The 21500-nt window shown below is 34.7% G+C and overlaps 1 protein-coding gene across 2 annotated transcripts in view; it reads left to right on the forward strand.

Annotated features, from left to right (window-relative positions):
* The first annotated feature begins 9526 nt into the window (after positions 1 to 9526).
* The window catches only part of LOC128871553 (cytoglobin-1-like), a 45232-nt gene continuing 33258 nt past the window's right edge, over positions 9527 to 21500 (forward strand). Inside the window, exons 1-2 of one of the 2 annotated variants that reach the window (XM_054113399.1) lie at positions 9527 to 9602; positions 11127 to 11912. The gene's annotated coding sequence lies outside the window, so the exon portion shown is untranslated. The remainder of the gene's footprint in view (positions 9603 to 11126; positions 11913 to 21500) is intronic. The other variant, XM_054113401.1, reaches the window with a different exon arrangement.

The raw sequence follows: 21500 nt of genomic DNA on the forward strand, positions 1-21500 counted from the left end.
ATCAGCAAATAAATTAGCAGAAGTTGTGCATTTACCATTGTGAAAAAACGTGATTTAGCCCCGTCGCACAAGACTTTTTAAAATGATACTCTATTTTTAATGGGCGAACAAATTTCACGATTTCATTTTGAGCGGCGCCATACCTCATTGCGTAAATCAGCTTTTCAGCAGTTGCAGTAATCGAGGCGAAAAATAGGGCTAAATCAATCAAAACGAATGTTAAGCCCCGATTTGGGAAATCATAACCAAAAAGCAATTTAATATTTTTCAATTAGTTAACCGCCATATTTACTGAAAAATAAAAAAAACTTCTTTAGTATTTAAAGTTCCGTTTCTAAAACAAAGTCATTTTAGTAACTGGTATAGCAATGCGCTTTTACAGGTATTTCCTTTTAGAAGGGCGTTGGAAATTAATTTACACTAGAAAGATAGACGCAGTACAAAAAAGATTGGAAATCTCTGATGTACGCAACTCAGCTGATTACCAAATCCTCCAATTTTTGCAAATAAAATAGTCGTAGCGGCAAGTGCCCACACGCGCACTCAACTAACCAGATGGCTCTAATCCTACTACTCAGCAATTTTTTTTCAGACTTGGTGAGTATGAAATACATTTTTTTAACCTTATCAGGCCACACCTATTTTTTGTTTTTTGTTTTGTATTTGCAAACGATGCGCGCATATCGATATTTCCCTGTTTTTATTTCTACAACAACAATGACTCGGTAGTTGTGAGCAGGTAGCAGTATTTCAATAGTAATGATAATAAATAAATTTCTGCAAATAAATATTTGCAGAGAAAGGAATTAAGACTGCTAAAATGATAATAATTAATATTAAATTTTGCACAGATTTTTTTTTCTAAGAATATCGCCGCCTGCCAAATCCGAATTCCGCAATTATTTACTATATTATTTTTAAAATTTGTTTGCCTTCAGTTACTTTATTTTTTATACCCAAAAATTGCACATTTATCTTTTGTTGTAGTTGGTTTACTAAATAATTTTGCCATATTTTCAAAACACCTGGCGAACCACCACGCAAACAGTACCTGATTTGCATAAAGAATTAATAGCGAATAGCGCACATAGGCGACGGCAAACTTGAGTTGAATAAATATAAATATAATATATAAAATATTTTTTCATAATAGAAAATTGTAATTGTGTTTGAATAGCATTTGTCTACGCAGGCAAACCATTTTGGCGCAAAAAATGCTATAATAAATAATAAAAATCGATTGCTTGCCGAACTCGGTATTTGATCTCCTTGTTTATAGGGCAATTAATAATTGTAAATTGTAGTTGGGTGTGCAAAATGTATATATGTAAATATATAAGCACAACTGCGAACAAATAGGGAGGTACATTTGGTATACAAACTACACTTTATTGGTTTTTTTCTTCCCCCGCTTCGGAAGACTTATAAGTTTGCAAATGGCGCCGTACGTCAATCATATTTGACACTTGTGAACTTGACAGCTGCGGTATACAAACAAACAAGCAATGGAGCGCGTAAAGGTCAAAATAAAGATTTCCATTACTCGAAATAGTTTTTTTTCCTATTTAGTAAAAAAGTTAATCAAAAACAAAATTGGTTGAATAATTTGTCGTCATCCTGCACTCTCAATACTATTTCGACGGTGCGGGCAGCGCTACTAAGCTTCAGCGCTTAGCATGCGTGTGCATCACGGGACCGATGCGCACCTGCCCTACAGCTGCGGCGGAGTTAATGCTTGAGCTGACACCACTTCATATAGTTATTCAGTAATCAGCCAAGCATACCCTGCTGAATATTACCACGGAAGACTTTGGAAGAGGAAAAGTGATGGAAGTGCATGGAAGCTTCCACTCAGCCAGCTATCCAAAGATGATATCACTAAAGTAATCAAATTCAAAAATAAGCTTAGAATTGAACTAAAAAATAAGTTAAACTGGAGTAGACCTGCTTTCGAAAAGAATCTCCAGGAGTGTACCTGCACTGGTACACAGATGGCTCGAAGGCCCCAGAAAGCATAGGCGCTGGAATTTATGGTCTCAGAACTAAGCGCTATGGGCAGTTTACCAGGCGGAGATGTACTCGTATGTCATTTGTCTATGTGCAGAGATGAACTTAGACAGAAATTTCCGGAATGAGTGAAGTGTCATTCTGAGTGACAGTCAAGCGGCATTCATGGCCCCATCGTTCTGTGCGATCAAATCCTAACTGGTCCTTGAGTGTATCGAGAAACTTAATATATTAGGAACGCACATTCGCATCGGTCTAATTTGGGCCCCAGAACACAGCGGTATAACTGAAAACGAAATAGCGGACGACCTGGCGAGAGAGGCTATGGCTTCACCTTTAATAGGACCCGAGCTTTCCCTTTCTATGTGACAACACACCATCAAGGAGACGCTTAATAGGGGCTAAGGCTAGGGCCAAGGGAGGTTTGCTGGCACCAAACTATGGGACTATGCCAGGCGAAATCCCTGCTGGGAGGGTACAACCAAAAGAGGTTTGAAAAACCCCATAACCCTCCCCAAGGGTAAACTAAGAATGCTCACGGACATTTTCATAGGCCACTGCAGACTGCTCCACTGGTTCTTGTCATTTCTGCGACCAATCTCAGGACATTTCAATGCACCTTCTCCTGGATTGTAGCGCTATAGCGCCGAGAAGGTTGAGACATTTTGGCCAACTGTAGCCAGAAGAAAAGCGCAAACGCTCAATCCAACCCATCTCCATGCTGAGTTTAATAAGGGAACCACGTCTGGATGTGGTGCTGTGTAGAGTAGAGGGCACAAGAGGCTATGAGGTCGAAGTTCAAACCTCATAAAGAATCTAATATAATATAATCGATATTCCAGCGATTCCATGTCCATATTTTGGACATGGTCTTAAATTTTTCTAAAAATTTGTTTATTTGTAAGCTTGAGTATAATAAGAGCTTAAATGAAATAGTCTTGAAAAAAAATAATAAATATTTGAAAAAAAAAATATTAACAAGTTTTAAGATTTATTTAGTGTTGAAAATTTTGGTACAGATTTTTTTTAATGAACGATTTTTAGCATTAAAAACATTTGTATTTACGTAAAAGATACTTCTTAAAAAATTCTACTTAATTAGTTTTTTTTTTGTTGTCATTTTGGAGAAACACTTGTGACTTACATAATTCTATTTAGCCGTCTCGTTTGGAGCACTTCCATATTTAGAATAGTGGACTACCTACCTACTACTTTCTCCTCGAGCAGATATTTATTACAGTGGCACCAGGGTGGTACATCGAAGGTTTACATTTAAATGCACAAGACCGCGTTTACTAAAAAAAATCAGATGTGATGCAAGGCGCATTCATTAAAAGTTCTGGCACAAGACCTGTTGGTTTGTTTGTACGTCTGATTGTTAAAGCAAAGTACTGGAAAAGTAGGAAACAAAGAATGAATTCGCCTCGTTTCATTCTGTGCTGACAGCCACATGGGCACGGCACAAGAAAAAACACAAATCATCTGATTTACCGATACCACCTTTAATAGATTCGCCTTGAATCAGTGTGATTTTTGATCTACTTGAAAAAATTTGGAGTTTTCATGAAAACTTGCCGAATTTTTACAAATTTTATACAAAGTTCGAAGCTTTGCTTTATATGCTTCTTGTTGTAGTATGAAGTATATTGAAAAAATTATAATAATTTAATTTAAAAATTGTCAATAAAAAAATAAAAATAAAATTTATCATTACGCGATGTACACTTTATTTTGCCGCTGACTGTATGCAATAACAAATGATATAATTTTTCACAATTTTTTTTAATTTCCAAAAAAAAGGTGGCAACAACAGCTAAAATTATTTTTCATTAAAGCTCTCATTCGATGTCTTTCTAGCTTAATAATTTCATTTTTATAGCTGTGATTATTTAATCCGCGTTTGAAGAAGGTAATTTGACCCGTAGAATTAAGTTGCTTTGGCAACATTTGCAATATAAAGTATAGATAAGTAATGTATAGGAGTATGATATTTTTGGCTGCATTAATAACAAAGTATTTACTAAAAAATAAGAAACAAAAATGCTTAGCTAAATGACCTTTAGATAATTGTTGTACAAACTATGAGAAATAAGTGTTTTATATTTTTAGCTTTAATAAAAGCAAAATACTGTTTCATGCAATAAAACAATTAAAGTGGCGAAACAAAAAAAGGGAAATGAAATAATTCTTATTACTTTTTTCTACTACTACTTTATTATAATGATGGAATATAAATTACTGGAGGAACGCATTTTGTATGTTTGGTGCTTTGCAAAAAGCGCTACTTCCTCCGCATTTGCTGGGGTAGAGGTTAAATTAACAGTACTGTGCAAAACCTAAGCAACTACTCCTTTTAAGTTATTATTTGACATAAAAAAACAACAAGTAAATTTTTTCCAAAAATAATTAATTCACTTGAAAGGCCATACTTTACTCTACTTTTCCACGTAATTCCTATTACTATTGAGGCATTTATCGTAACTTGGGACCAGCTTTTGTATGCCATCGTCAAAGAAGATTGCTGCTTGATTAGACAACCACTGCTTTACAGCCCTTTTCACTTTGTCATCATCGGAATGACGCTGCCCCGCCAGATGCTTCTTCAAGTGCATAAACAAATGGTGGGCGCTAGATCTGGACTGTATGGAGGGTGGTCCAATTGTTCCCAGCCAAAAGAAGTGATAAGGTCTTGTGTTCGATTTGCTGTGTGTGTACGGGCATTATCGTGGAGCAAAACGACACCTGCTCTCAGCATGCCACGCCTTTTGTTTTGAATTGCGCGGCCCAGTTTTTGTAAAGTCGCACAGTACGCTGCTGCATTGATCGTGTCGCAAAGAACACTTCTTGAGACAGCAGGAAACTTTTCAGCTAAGGACGAAATCGTGAATCGTCTGTTCTCTTTCACTTTACAGTCCACTTTTTGAATCAGTTCATCGGTAATGACTGAAGGTATCCCACTTCGCTCCTCATCATGAATGTTTGTGCGGCCATCTTTAAAGGCCCTAACCCATTTCCGCACCATTTCTTCACTCATAATGTTTTCACCATACACTTCACTGATTTAATGATGAATGTCAACTGATTTGAAGCCTTGAGCACAGAGAAACTGTATTACAGCACGCACTTCACAGTTGGCGGTATTCTGAATAGGTGGAGGCCATAATGACGTCTGTGGCTTCCCAACAGATGTAGTACACGACGTATTAGAATGACCCAAATTGCTAGGTACCAATAAATAAAATCCAAAACCGATAGAAAAATTTTATAATAATTTAAACCATTTTGCAAAATTTATGTGTCGTATATGAAAGAGATTTTTTCTGAATACGAACCAATTCGGAAAAAAAATCGAATTTTTTAAGTATTCAATCCCAGTACCAGATGGAGCATTTATTTTTAACGAAATATTTTCTCTTTCCTAATTAGTAAATTTGCACGTTGGTGATGGTGAGTATCACAGGCGATGGAACAATTGGCTGTATGAGCTTTACGACGACATAGACATATTGTAGCAAATAAAGATCCAGCGGCTACGTTGGCTGGGTCGTGCCGTCCAAATGGATACAAACGCTCCGTCTCTGAAACATTATTTTATGCAGTACCAGCTGGCGGTAGCAGAGTAAGAAGAAGGCCTCCTCTGCGTTGGAAAGATCAGGTGGAGAAGGACTTGATTTCACTTCTTGTGCCCAACTGGCGCTGGTTAGTTATGATAATAAAACTCTGACTTTTTCTAAATCGCTGTTGCTATGCTGTCGCAGTAACAATATTCGCAGCAAAGCGGCAGCGCAATTTTTTTGATAATACATACTTTGCTTTCACTGTAGCAACTTCAATTTTTGCAGCCAAAGTATCTTCTTGATTGGCGGGATAACAACTTAAGCGATTTTGGCTGTCTCATCCTATACTTTTTTTTGGTTTTTCATTGGAAGAGGATTTTTATGTGGCAACCCTTTTCTAAAGAGTTTTCAGATTAAAGTTTTCTTGACGTGCTTATCAAAATATATTATTTAATAAAAAATTAATTTATAAATGTGGCAACTCTGCTTAAAAGTATGTCAAGATTAAAGCGTCCCGAAAAAGTTGTATAGAAATATTTTATATTAAATTTTTTGTTTTAAATATGTGGCAACCATTTTATAAAGTGTGTTGATTAAAGTTTGCTCAAAGTTAATTTTTTGTTTGACGCGCTTATTAAAATATTTTATTTTTTAATATATTAAGTATTTCATAAAATATGCAACCCAGTTTCTGTTTAAAAGTATGTCAAGATTAAAATTTTCCTTTATAATTATTATCCTTTTATAAATTATTATTATTTTTTTTTTGTCGTTTATTTGCAATCTATTTTTAAAATAATAAGCAAATTATCTAACTATTAACAATTTGACTTATATTATTGAGCTCCATTGAGGTCAATAATGATATATATGTATACTACGATTAATGTACACTTATATTCAGACTTATGTGTTAGATTTTAATACATTTTAATATTAGATTTATCTATTAGGTTCTGAATGGAATGTCTAATACATGATGTCTTTTAAGTCTATTAATTTCATTAGTTTCATCAAGTAATGCAATTGCTAGCGGGTTATCGTGATAACTTAATCTCTGTAAATATTTTGTGGTAATTTTTTTTTTTTTTTAATTTCATCTTTTATAAAGGGAATTTTTAGATCAGTATGTATGGCTTTATTTGTGACGAACCAGGGTGCACTTGTGATAAGCCTTAAAGTTTTTGAATGATATCTTTGCAGAATTTCTATGTTAGAATTGCAAGCAGTTCCCCACAGTTGTACTGCGTAGGTCCATACTGGCTTTAGTATAGCCTTATATATTAATATTTTGTTATTTAGATTAAGTGTTGATTTTGGTCCTAGTAGCCAGTAAAGTTTGTTTGTTTTTATCTTTAACTGGTTTTTTTTTGCTTGAATATGGCATTTCCAGGTTAGCCGTTTGTCCAAATGTATGCCAAGGTATTTGACCGTATCATGTTTGGGAATTATATTACCATTTAGATAGAGTGAAGGGCATTCTTTCCGTCTCAATGAAAACAAAACATGCACAGATTTGTTTGTGTTAACTTTTAATTTCCATCGGTCCAGCCACGTCTGTATCTCGTTTAGTTCTATCTGAACTAGATTGGTTGCATCAATTGGGGACGGACTTGAAGCTAGTATAGCGGTGTCATCAGCGTATGTAGCCATTAGGACATTTTCGGGCTCGGGTATGTCAGATGTAAAAATCGTATAAAGTATAGGACCGAGTACGCTACCCTGTGCTACTCCAGCTTTTATGTATCTAATATCAGTTATTTCTTCATTTACCTTAACGAAAAATGATCTTTCGGTGAGGTAAGACTTTAGTGTTAGATAAAATGGTGCAGGAAGTATTTTTTTTAATTTATATAACAGGCCTTGATGCCATACTTTGTCGAATGCCTTTTGTACATCCAAAAATACGGCTGAACAATATTCCCTTCGTTCAAAGGAGTCGGTTATGAAATTAACAACACGGTGACATTGTTCAGGTGTACCATGGTATCGGCGAAAACCAAATTGATGTTCGGGTATGACCTTATTTTCTTTCAGTATTGGGAATACTCTGCGCAAAAATAGTCTTTCGAATATTTTGGAGAATATTGTCAATAAGCTGATTGGTCTGTAAGAGGATATTTGATTTTCAGGTTTTGCCGGTTTAAGGACCATAACTATTTCGGCGCACTTCCACTGTGTAGGAAAATAGTTTAATCTTAATATTGAGTTATATAACAGAGTTAAGAACATAACTCCTTTTTTCGGCAAAACACTTGGCTACTTTGGCGTCAATTTTATCATATCCAGGAGATTTGTTGTTACACAGGTTTTTAATTTCAGAGCGAATTTCATTCGGTGTAATATGTTTGATCGGTAGAGATAGTTGACATGGGGTATCGAGAAATGCTAACACATCATCATCGTTGTTGCTTTGGTTTATAAACGGAGAAAACATTGCCTCTAAATATCTAGCATATGCATAAGCCTTACTCTTGTCTGTCCTACACCAAACGTTGCCACAATCTTTTATAGGCGCATTTCTCTTTTTGGGATGTTTGAGATATTTTGTAGCATTCCAAATCTTATGATCATCAACATTTCTATCGTTTAGGCTGTGTATATAGTCTGATACTGATTTATTTCTAAATTCGTTTAGTTTTTCTTTGACTTTAGTTGTTGCTTTATTTAGAGCAGTTTTGTCTCTTGGATTCCTAGTAGTTTGCCATTTTTTTCGAAGGCGTCTCTTATGCTTAATTAATGCTCTTATCTCTCCACATACATGTATACGGCTACGATATTTGATCTCATTACCTTTTTGGGGAGTAGAAAAAAAGGCCGCTTCATGGATTTTATTTGTGAAATATTCGACTGCATTATCTAGCTCAATTGTTGTTTTAATTGAAATATTAAGTTCCAAATTTTGGGTTAGCCAATCTTGAAAAATTTTTATTTGACTCTTACTAGTTAATGTTTTGTATTTCTGTTGCCGTAGGCTAGTTAGAGTGTCGTAACTGATAATGACTGGAGAGTGATCTGAGCTGAGTTCTTCAGAACTGACAACTTCCAGTAATTGGGCTGGGATACCATTGTATACAGCAAAATCTAATAAATCCGGAATTTTCGATGGATCACTCGGCCAGTAGGTAGGCTCCCCCGTCGACAACGTTTTAAAATTATTTTTAACAATACATTTATAAAGCTCTCTTCCTTTTGGGTTAGGAGTACGTGAGCCCCACCATGTATGTTTGGCGTTGTAGTCGCCCCCTACCAGAAATCTTGTACCAAGAGTATTGAAAAAAGTGTCGTATTCAGGTGTTGTAATGCTATGCCTGGGAGGCGAATACAGTGCATAAATGTGTATGTCAATATTATTGCATTTTATTTTAATCCCAGCGGCTTGTATTGAGTTTGTTTTGGTTGGCTCTAGTACATCATACTTTATGTTTGACTTTACTAATACAGCACAACCAGCATGAGCCCTGTTACTAGGATGGTTAGTGGCAACAATATCATAATTTTTTATATTAAAATAAGTTCTACTTGTAAAATGTGTCTCTGAGACTAGCAAGATGTCAATAAAATTATCATTTAAAAATACTTCAGTTTCCTGTGTGTGACGGGATAAGCCATTGGCATTCCATATTGCTATTCTGAGATCTATTTGCATAGTTTCTCAATAAGTAAAGACATCATATTAAGTAAAGTGTTTGTTAGTTCAATTTGCTTCGATAATAATCGCTCTATATTGTCCATTTGTGTATTTCTATTATTGTTTGTGCTTCTACCTTTCAAAATGTTAGAATATGACTCTTTGTTGTTGTTATTGCCACCTGGAACATTGCTAGTGTTTTGCTTATTTGTGTTTACACTCTCTTTCGTATGGCTGGAAGCTGTCGGTTTATTTCTAGTTAGCTGCTGATAAACTATGCATCCTTTGTAATTAGCAGTGTGGTGTTGTTGGCAGTGTACACACGTCGGTAAGACGTCTTTAGGTTTTTTGCATTCCGCTGTTGGGTGCATTTGACTACATTTTACACATTTAAATGGTTTTCTGCAGTAAGTTTTAGTATGCCCAAATTCTTGGCATCTGTAGCATTGGATCATGTCATTTGTTTGTCTAGGAGGTTCTATTTTAATAATAGCGTTATTTAAATGTCTCAACTCATAAATTTTTTTGTTGTTGGCGCTCGGCTCCAGATTATTTTTTAATAATTATTTCATAAAATATGGCAGCTCTGTTGAAAAGTGTGCCAAGACTAAAGCTTCTAGAAAAAGTCGTATGTTAATATTTTATACTAAAGGGTTTTTCAATAAGGGCGGGTAGATGTTGAAATGGAATAAAATGGCGTTTGCTGTGTGGCACGTAGCGCCGTTCTGCTTGAACCACATGTCGTCTAGGTCCATATGGTTCAATATGGGCCATAAGAAATTGGAAGGGCCTCCACGTCCATCGAAAAATGGGCGCAATGCGCGCAACGTTTGCGTTAATGAACACTCATTTTGATAATAAAGTTTTATCATTTGAACGTGCTGTTCAATCGTGTAACTTGTCATGATGATTTGGCATAAACAACTGAATAATAAACAAAAAATTTGACAGATGTCACCAAAACAAAATGGCTGCCACAGGGCGCCGAAATCGACCCGCGCCAATTGAAAAACTCTATAATACATATTTTTTAATATCCATAATTCGTTAATATTATTTTTTTTTTGGATATGTGGCAACCTTTTTTTGAAGTGCGTTTAGATTAAATTTTGCTCAAAGTTTATGATGTGGTTATTAAAATAAAATAAATATTTCAAGATTAAAAGTTTTTGAAACAGTTACTTACATTATTAGCGTGGCAGCCCCTATTCATATCAAAGTTTTCTCAAAAAGTTTAATACCGAAATATTAATTTATATTTTTTGAATGCACTATTAATTAATGAATTTTAATTTTTTAAATATGTGAAAATTTTTTCCTGACCTATAGTAAACTTAAATACAATTCGCTTAAGACCCCATATAATAAATTAGAAAAAGGTGATAAGATATGCCCGTATTAACACTTTCCCAAATCCGTTTCATTTGATTGTTTTTTATTCTTTTTCGGAAAGTATACTTTTTAGGTCATAAAATGATAGAAAGAGACTATTCTAATAGTGATCGTCCGTCGGCAGGCAATGCTAAACCTCCAAGTAAATTTTGGCCATAAAAATATTCCTCATAAAAACCATCTGCCGTTCGAAGTCGGCTTAGAATTGTAGGTTCCTTCATTTGTGGAACAACATCAGCACACCACATGCAGGAGGAGGAACTGAGCCAAACACCTAACAGAAGTGTACGCGCGACTTATTTTTTTTGTAAAAGCCTTTCATGATGTTGTCTTTTTGTTGTCCTCTTGGTCTATGTCTCAAGAACATAAAAACTCTAGCGTTCTTTGTGTTCTTCTCAGGGCGACTTATTGTATGAATAATCAAAAAGAATTGACTAATTGGTTGAAAATAAGAAAGAAGTGCTTAAGTTTGCATAGCTTCCTCATTGCGATCAAATGTGTCTCTGTAATTTAATCAATATTTTAACTTTTTCTTGCAGTACCACAAATTTCTGATACTCGCTGAAAGTTGTCCGTGCAAAAACAATTCAAATTCAAAAAACCAAGCAAAAATAGGAGCGAAGCTTTGACTTCAGAAAAAAGTTGCTTAATTCATGCACAATACTGTATTGGTCATAAACACGCAAACTAGTGAATTATAATTGAAAAGTAATTTGCCATAGATAGAGAAAGGCCAAACATAAAATACACACTATTGAATGAACGAAATAACAAAGCAAAAGAGACGGAGCGCACGAGTGTCATGAGAGAATAAAAAAAAACTTTTTTTCACTATTAATTAATAGAAGCGACAAGCAGCACACTTTTTTTATTATTGCATAAATTTCGTGTTAATTTCATAATGAATACGAAAAAAGTGTCCGGTAAGAAAGAGGCAAAGTGAGAAACCGGCATTCGTGTGAACCATAGAGAATGGGGCATTAAGTGAGCAGCAATCGAGCACAATCAGAATTTGAAGATTAATAAGTATTAAAAGAAAAAATACGTAAATGAAATTCAAAAACATAGAGTGACATTATACACGCGGCGGATCATCTGCTTAGCCATTATCATCACTGCTCGCTGTAGCGATTGTTCCGGCTGGCACTGGACAATCGCCGCAGAGAATTTAAAACTAAACTGCAGCAATACACCACAATTCAGTATCGATTCTACTTTGAATAAGTGTTGGCGCTAAATTTTGCTATAAATTCTTCAAAAATACTCAGTTTGAGCTGGTAAGTGTTACCTTAGACAAGCAACTGAACAGTGCTAAGAAATAAAAGGTATAGTGGAGCCTTTTGGTTTTTTGTGATTTTCGATACGTTTGGTTTTTTGCAAATAATGCAAGAAATAAGAAATTGAAAAAGTTGTACTATTTTTATTTTTTGACAAAGTTTTAACGAAATTGAAATTTTAGTTGATTCTTTTTGTGTTTTTTTGTTTTGTTTACGAGTTATCAATGCACTTCATAAGAGGCGCTCGTTTTAATTTATGTTTTTTTAAAGGGTGTGAAATAAATGATTTTTATCTTTGATAAGCAATTACATGTAATAGCTATTCATATGAGTTGAGCGCGCAAAAATATTCGCGACAAAATTGCACAAAAGCTTAAGAGGTTATATACGTCCCCAGCAGCGCCAAAAATGCGCTAAAAGAAAACTGTGTTTAGAAGGGATAACAATAGAAATAAATATAATATAAAAAAATGTGTCGATTGTTTATTAGTACTTAAACTTTATAAACAAATTTATTTTAATTTTTCTTTAAAAAAATTAGTACACAAAAAATCACGTGACCCAAAGAACAATAAAAAAAAGTTGCTCCACAGTCTGCATCAGTTCTCGTTAGTATACATATAAAAAATCACGTGACCCAAAGTACAATGAAGAAAAAGTTGCTCTATGGTCTGCATCAGTTCCCTTTGAAATGTTGATGGATCTGTAAAAAGTAAAAAAAATCTTGTAAAATAAAATTGTAGTTATAGTTGACGAGCCGGATTTCTGAATTTCGAAAATTTTGCAATTTGCATTTTTAAACAAATGTATGCGTTTTACGTCATAGAAGTCACACTTTAATTATGTTTATCAAATTTTTTAATTAAAATATTAAAAATTCGGCTCGACAGGCTGTAGAGAAAACACTTTCGAATATTGAAAAAAAAAAAACACCGCATCAAAAAATATTAAAAACTGTATGAGTGTTATCATGCAGACCGTGCCGGAAAAAGTAGTTGCGAGAGAAACGGGTTTAAATTTTCAAGTGCATTTCGCTGTGCGCATCAAACTCTCGTAGGGCAGTTACATTTTCTACCATAACCTTGTATCTATGGGGAATTTTTACAGTCGACTTCCACAGAAATACGCCTAAAACTATAAAGAATAATAATCTCTAAACAAAAATCGATTTTTTGAAAATTCTGGACGTATGTAACCCCTAAAGCTACTATCCTTATAGGTGTAGATGAGCTCACTTTGGCCTGGAACCCATTATGATAGCGTAACACTTGCTTTTACTCAAGTTTTGCCCTCTATTTCTCAAGGAGATGAGAAAAAATCTGTAAAAAGAACTTAAAAGAACTATTAAAAAAAAAAGAAAACTAAAAAAAGCATAAAGTATGACTGCGGATTTTACATTTGACAGGCAACCAAAGCAGTAAGAGTTAAGCCACCAGTGTCACATCCTGGCAAGAGTAGGAACAGTGCCAGATAAAGTGTTTAACGCTGTCCAATATCTTCAATAATATATTATAGGAAATAATAGGGGGAGTGTTCAATACTCTCTACTACCTCCTCGTTCCTGCAGTTGCGACAGAAGTCATTAGACGAAAGCGCCATTTGTTTCCTATGCGTTTCCATTATACAGTTGTCGGTGGTGGCACCAAAGGTCGATGGAGTTAAATAAAGGACCTAGATCAGTTACAGTACATTCCAGATCAGACCTGTCTAGTTACGTCTCCCATGAGCTTCGTCATACATCTATTTGTATTACCTACCGAATATAGAATTTGCATTTCCCAAGCGCCTGTTTTTTCTTCATAAATTAAATTGAGAAAGCTGATGAATTGGCAAGACAGAGGGCATCCTAAAGGGTGTTTTTTTAGAGGTTAGGTTTTCAAGATGAAATAAAACCTATATAATTTAATGTTATGGCCAAGAATTTAGCTTTATTATAAAGATAAGGGTTTGCCATTATGTTTTAAAAATGATTTCGGGCAAGTGGCCGCCGCGGCTGGCTTGAATAAATTCCAGTCGAGAGGCCCAATTTTCGACCACTTTTTGCAGCAATTGGGGCCGTATGTCAGCAATAACGCGCCGAATATTCTCTTCCAAGACGTCAATCGTCTCGGGCTTATCTGCGTAGACAAGCGACTTCACATAGCCCCACAAGAAATAGTCCAGCGGTGTTATATCGCACGATCTTGGAGGCCACGCCACAGGTCCACGGCGCGAGATAATGCGCTCACCAAAAGTTTCCTTCAATAAATCGATTGTTGCGTTGGCTGTATGGCATGTAGCGCCGTCTTGTTGGAACTAAAGGTCGTCCACATCAATATCGTCCAATTCAGGCACGAAAAAGTCATTAATCATGGCTCTATAGCGCTCTCCATTGACTGTAACATTATGGCCGGCTTCATTTTTAAAGAAATATGGACCAATGATTCCCTCTGCCCATAGAGCACACCAAACAGTGACTTTTTGAGGATGTAACGGCGTCTCAGCAATGGCTTGTGGATTATGTTCACTCCAAATGCGACAATTTTGCTTATTGACATACCCATTCAACCAAAAGTGAGCTTCATCGCTGAACAAAATTTTCTTGTGAAAATCGGGATCGGTGGCCATCTCGTTTTGGGCCCAAATTTGCACGATTTGCAAACGTTGTTCAGGTGTAAATCTATTCATTATGAAATGGCAAACCAAACTGAGCATAAATCAAGTGACATCTGTCAAAAAGACCATCTACGAAAAAAGTAGTGCCAACTTGAAAACCTAACCTCTAAAAAAACACCCTTTATAACGAATCAGAAGCAATAGAAATGGGCTGTCCCCAAGGAGTGCGCAAAAGGCAGATCTTATCGCTAATCGAGAAGCAGGCCGTTTACAGGTGGACTTACACCGATACCTGCAAAATAACTAAACAAACGTGGTCTAATTTGAATAAACCCAAAACTATGTGAGTGCCCAAGTCTGGGTGCTCTACGGCATAGAACGCTGAGGGAATTCACGATGGCCAACTTGAAATAAATTGCAGATAAGAAAATCAAGATGGTTCGATAATAAAAAGTTGTAGTTCTATAAGTTGTATAACAAAATGGCATCTTTTGTGCTAATTAAATTTGCACTGTGTCGCTCAGACAACACCTACACCAACCAACCAACCAAATTATTGATAATAACTGCTTTAAATTCAAAGCATAAATTTTAAACTTTTCTTTTTTTTATTTAAACTAAAAAATATTTTTTTTGCGCTACTCTTCTTCACTGAGAGTGCTCAGCTTTTTAAATTTAATCTATTTTTTGAACAGAAATTTTGATTTATATATTCCAAGAACTGCTTCTTGGCTACAGTTCTTAATTTTTTTCGTTTTTTTTTTTGTTATTTTTTGTGTTTTGTTTCGTGTTAATTTTTAATTGCTGTTGCTTTAACTAATTGAGTATTCCGACTATCAAATCTTAATTGCCTTTGAGAAAATTAAAGAAAAGAAATATTTATATATACAGTATACAGTATTTTACGACTTCCCGCATGCTGTCATTACTTTTCTAGTCCATTTGTTATAACTTAGTACGATTTTTATACCCGCTCACTTGCGCATAAGGGTATTCTAATTTTGTTCAAATAATGGTCATAAGTAACAGCATAAAGAATCGAGATATATACTAAATGGGTTGTTCAATAAGTTTTGCGATTCGTTAAATTTTTTTTTTGTTATGTTGCTACATTTCATTTCATTTCATTTATTGCCCAAAATCATTTTAACATAGGAGTTTACGAAGTTATGATAAAATTAGATTTATTTAGTTTAGCATTATCCTAACATACATTTGTATTTATCTAGGAGTTAAAAACTTATTTTTCTTTTGATTATACAATAGGTTATGATTATTATTTGGAATGTCTTTGGCATAATTTTAAAACTTATTTATATTCTCCCAAAAAGGGCTTAATTCTTAAGTTATCTCCTTAACGTATATTAAACTTCCATAACTTATTTGGCATTAAATTGATCAATGTTATAAACTAAATTTTCATCGTTGAAGTTGTAAGTATTGTATCGCCTATGAAAATATATTGCTTTACTATTTTTATGTAAAATATTATTATTTTTTAGTACTTTTAAATATATTGGTGATAAATGTTTTTCTGCTAGAGGTAATGATATTTCCCTGGCCTTTGACAGATATTTGTTTATCAGTTCATTTTCTATGAATGTCAGTTTATCAACAAATCTTACTGACGATTTCATTAAGAAAAAGTCTATGCGTTATATTTTACATTTTTCATATAAACTTTTATTAGAAACTCTTTTCCGAAAAGTACCACTTCTGTAAGGTTGGCGGTTAAGACCGCTACAAATTCTTAAAACATATCGTTCAAATCGTCTTAGTCTCTCCATTTGGTTCGACGAAATGTTGAACAATATCGGATTAGCATAAGATATGATTGGTCTAATTATTTATTTGTAAATATTTATTTTAATGCAGTTTTACTAAATTACGTTCGACATCTGGCTCTGTCCTACTTGAGTGAGCATATATGTATATGTATGTATATGCGCATGTGTATATAAATTCACATATTTGTATTTGCATATGCCTTCTTCCCATGGTGGAAAGAATAATGAGGTGGCGCCTATCGTGGTCCCGTTACTTTGCGCTCAGCGAATTTGACAACTAGTTACGTGATTTTAGCTCCAGTATGGCCAGATTACCATTTTCGTAACTTGATTTATCATTTTTTTTTTGTTATTTTTATTATTTTGTGTCTCGGAGTTTTAGTTCTTTCTTCATGACATTTTTCTAGTTGTTCTAATTAAAATGTCATGTTTATAATTTTGTAAAATATATATTTTTTAATAAATATTTAAATAATTCACTCAGTTTTATTTAGCTTTACTTTTTTTAACATCTGGTTGCATTGCCCGCGAGTGCAGGTGTTGTTGGTGTTCTTCTGCTTTCGGCAGTCAAATCTCTCTCTCGCTACTGCAGTGTTGCCTAGCTTTGGATATAAAAACGCATTAAAATGCCCATTCAAAGAAAATAACCCAACAAATTTTTATTGAATCACTTAAAGAACTTTGTATGCGTGACAAATTGTCTTTAAAATGTGCGTTTTTTTAAATAAATGTGTCATGCTTATGTACAATTTAATTTATGAGGTTTTTTTTAAGCGAGACTCGTTTGTTAAGGGAACGACTTTTTTGTTATATTTGAAGTTATGTAACTAGATAAGGTACTCTTTTTGTAAAAATGTCAGTATGGTTTCTTTAGTATTTTCTGGTATTTTGTGGCTTATTTTTACAATGAATACACCTATTGATGCCCTATGTCCCACAAAGGATTTATGGCCGAAAGAAACGATTACACCTCTATGGTTCTAATTCGCATTCAATAAATATTCAAAGGCTTTTTAAAATGTGTAAAAAGGTTTTCAATCTTAAGAAGAGTTGGGAGAGGGGCATTTAATATTTTTGCATAACCTTAAATGGAGCCAAAAATTAAATTTGCACTTTCAAATTATCAAATTTTATAAGAGTAAAAAAATTTTCATTAGCACTAAAATCTTCTCAGAGATCTGGTCACATTGCCCATGATTGCGGTTATTGTTGATGTTTATGAATATTCGTTTCTTCTTTGAAATGTGCGTTAATAAGAACAATCGGTAACAAACGTTTTAGTGAATATTTACGCAAAAATAAGATAATTCGTGGAAGTGTACTCGTATAAGTGAAAAATAAGAAAACATGAAATGTGCAGTGAAAAATTGTGCTAGTAAGAACCTCAATAAAGCGTGTGATATAAGCTTTTTTATATTTCCAAAGGATGAGGCGCTCTGCAAACAGTGGATGCATTTCTGCCGGCGAGGAAATGCCTTCAATCCAAAAACGAGCTTTATATGTATGAAGCATTTTACTAGTGATAGCATTGAAAACCAACTAATGTTCGAAATGGGTAATGTATATAATGTGTAGTTTTTAAAATAATTGAGTTCAATATGGTTTTTTCAAACGCCTTAGGATTTGCTAAAAATCGCCTTTTGAAGCGTGGTGCTGTGCCCACTATTTACACAGAGGATGTGGGTCCCCAGTACGCCGAAATTGTTAAAGGTGAAGAAAATAATAAAATCGTTGGCGAGTTACTTCAGCAGAGTGCATCTGTCGCAGCCAACGAAGGTACCAATTTCAATTTACAAACGAGTTTCGAAATATGTTTCTAGCTATACTTTTATAGACAATGCGAATAAGGAAAATAGCCTTATGGAGGCAAATTTATCCAAAATGCCCGTGGCTACAACACCTAGCAAATTTTTCTACTACGACACCAGTTTGCGGGAAGTTGAGGAGCTGAAATCTAAATTTTATAAGAATCAACTAATTTTCATTAGCACTAAAATCTTCTCAGAGTGACCTTTTATAACATTCTTTCTTTAAAAAAGAAATACACACGAAACTTCAAAATCTTCGCATTTTCGGGATAAAAAAGCACTAAATGTATTGCGAAGAGCAAATGCACAACTCAGCAAACGTGACGTCACGTACGCTCTGATGGGCGCAATCTTGTTTCTATCATTCTTGCCTTCTTCCTGTTTGCATGGTAATTAACCATTTCTCTGTTGAGAATAGGACGATGATAGGAAAAGTAGGAAATGAAAGGGAGTGTTTCGAGTGTAAAGTGTCTTGAAAAAGGCAAATCGATGATGTTGCCTGTTAGTGTTGTTGACTTATTAGCGGGTGATGCACAATCGAAATTGAAGATATCTTTCATGAATTTGATAAATGTTTTGTCATTTTTCACGTTTGCGTAAATTTAACTTGACCTATTCCATTGCGATTCCATTTACCTCCTTCTCTATATCCATACAAAATATCTATCAAACAAATAAAATTAAAATTTTGTTTTGAAAATTGCAACCATTACATCAGTATTTTCTTATGACGTTGTCACGTTAAACTATCGTCAGTAAACCGACTTTACAGACAAACCCTTTTTTTTTTGCTTTTGTCAAAATGAAATCTACTTGTCTTACAAAGGTGAATTTGCTATCCAAAATTATGCCCAAGTATTTAATTTGTTCTTTGTATTTTATGTTGAATCCATTTATTTTTTATGTTGCTACACTCTTTATATGAATTCATAAAATAGACTTGTACACGCACCTAATTTTCTTTTTACATGATACATACGCTCCGAAAAAATTCGTGTAAAAAAAGTATGTATAAAAAAATCGTATAAAAAGAGAATTAGGTGAAAACAATATTAAGAAGAGCTTTTTAGAGTTCACTTAAGAATTTATTTCGTGCTTACACATTTCAATTAATTAAATAAGAATAAGAAATAAATTATTAAACGGCGAGAGCAAAATATATCGAGCCCTAAGAGTCTTTTCCTGAGATTTAAACGCTTCGTACATACGTCAAAAAATCGAGCTTTATTTGCTTTATAACAAAACAATTCTTTCTCATATACACTCAGCTAAAAAATTATAAAGACACCACTATTTTTTCTATAAAAATATAGTTCATACATCAACAAAAACAATATATAACGTTGCTTGAAACTTTCTACAAAAATGTTCAACTTTTTAACCAGAATTTTCAGAGTTTTTCTGGGTATGCAGCTTTATAGCCCTTAGAATTTAATATTATCATTTTAAGTGACTGCAAATACCCTTGATTTTTGGTAATTTTTTTATTGATGGCGGTCTTGCTATTTTTCTTTCATATAAAAAAAATTCGAGCATGTGTTTTGTGTGGAGGAAAGGCATGCCACTTCAGCGGAAAAAACTGTCATAAATCAACGGACAGCAGTGACTTGAAACTCAAACTTTGTTATACAAGGTGGCGCAAAATTCATAACCCTATCCCCTAGATTTTTAATTTTTGCAAATAGCGTCGTACGTCAGTTACATTTAACACTTCTGAACTGAAAATTACGTATGCATGTATCATGCCCTTTTACGCCCAATACAGACATACGGCTGAGAAGTATGGCCGATAAAAATGAACTTGTACGACTTGTAACAAATAGCAACATTCGAAAGGAAAATTTCGAGCAAAATATATGGTTCAATCAAGTTGGCAGATGGCACATATCGTATTCGATACAATCTAGAACTTGAACACCTAATAAAGGGGCGAAACATCGTAGAAAGAATGCCAAAGCAAAAAGTGCCTTTAAGAAGCAACTGTATGTGAAGCGAACTAAGGGAGGACCAAAGAAAAGATGGATAGATTCGATTATCGAGGACCTCAAAGAGATGAACATAAAAAACTGGTGGCGATTGACAGCGGATCGAGAACTCTACAGAAAGGTAGTTGTGGTCCACCCAGGACTGTCATGCTAAGAATGAACTAAACAACTGTTGCATATGTACTTACATATAACGAAAAAGATCTCACAACCAACGCCTCACAACGCAGCGATAAAAACGTGTAATGGAGATTGGGCAAAAACTGATAAACAAAAAGCAATAGAGTTTGCCAAACATCTATCAAATGTTTTCCAACCATTTCCGAGTCAAAGTGCGGAGGCAGACTCAGAAGTTAACGAATTTCTCTAAGCTCCGTTTCAAATGGATTTTCCGACTGTACGATTTACCTGGAAAAAAGTTAGATACGCAGCAACCAAAACTCTCAAAACCAAAAAGGCGCCAGGTTACGATCTAATAACTAGTAAGGTTTTAAAAGAACTGCCCAAATGTGGATACAAATTCCTCACCATTATATTTAACGCAATGATAAAAGTATTTCCCAACTCAATGGAAAGTTGCTGAAATCATCCTTATACAAAAGCCAGGGAAGACCCCGAGCGTGGTATCCAATAACAGGCCAATAAGTCTATTGCCTGTTGTCTCCAAGCTCTTCGAAAAGCTGCTTTTAAAAAGGATAAATCCAATAATTGCGCAAAGAAATCTCATTCCAGCCCACCAATTTGGTTTTCGTAAGTATCACTCCACCATAAAGCAAGTTAATTGTGTGTATGATTTCGCTAGATAAGCACTTGAGAGGCGGCAATTCTGTACAGCGGCATTTTTAGATATAACGCAAGCCTTCGATAAAGTCTGGCATGAAGGCCTGCTATACAAGCTTAAGCAGGGCTTACCGCACAACTGTTATATGCTTATAAAATCATATTTGCAAAATAGACATTTTCTTGTTAAAGTAAACAACTGAACCACTAACCTTCACGCAATCAGAGCAGGTGTACCACAAGGAAGTGTTCTAGGCCCCGTCTTGTACACTTTGTTCACGGCAGATCTTCCACTATCAAAGAACACATATACAGCCACGTATGCAGATGATACTGTCGTCATGGCCAGGAGTACCCTTCCCTCAATTGCTTCTGATTACCTACAAGAAAACCTTAACAGTGTTAGCGGCTGGATGAAAAAATGGCGCATAAAAGCTAACGAAAGCAAATCGACGCAGATAACATTCACTCTTCGAAATGGCTCATGTCCTGCCGTATCTCTTAACAGCGTTCCAATACCACAAACAGATAATGCCAAATATTTAGGTATTCTATTAGACCGGCGTCTTACTTGGCGATCGCATATATTTTTAAAGCGAAAGCAACTTGGACTGAAATTGCGATCACTACACTGGTTAATCGGCTACAATTCAGCACTTACACTAGACAATAAGGTGCTTA

This window comes from Anastrepha ludens, chromosome 2, assembly GCF_028408465.1.
Source record: "Anastrepha ludens isolate Willacy chromosome 2, idAnaLude1.1, whole genome shotgun sequence".
Classification (NCBI taxonomy): Eukaryota; Metazoa; Arthropoda; class Insecta; order Diptera; family Tephritidae; genus Anastrepha; species Anastrepha ludens.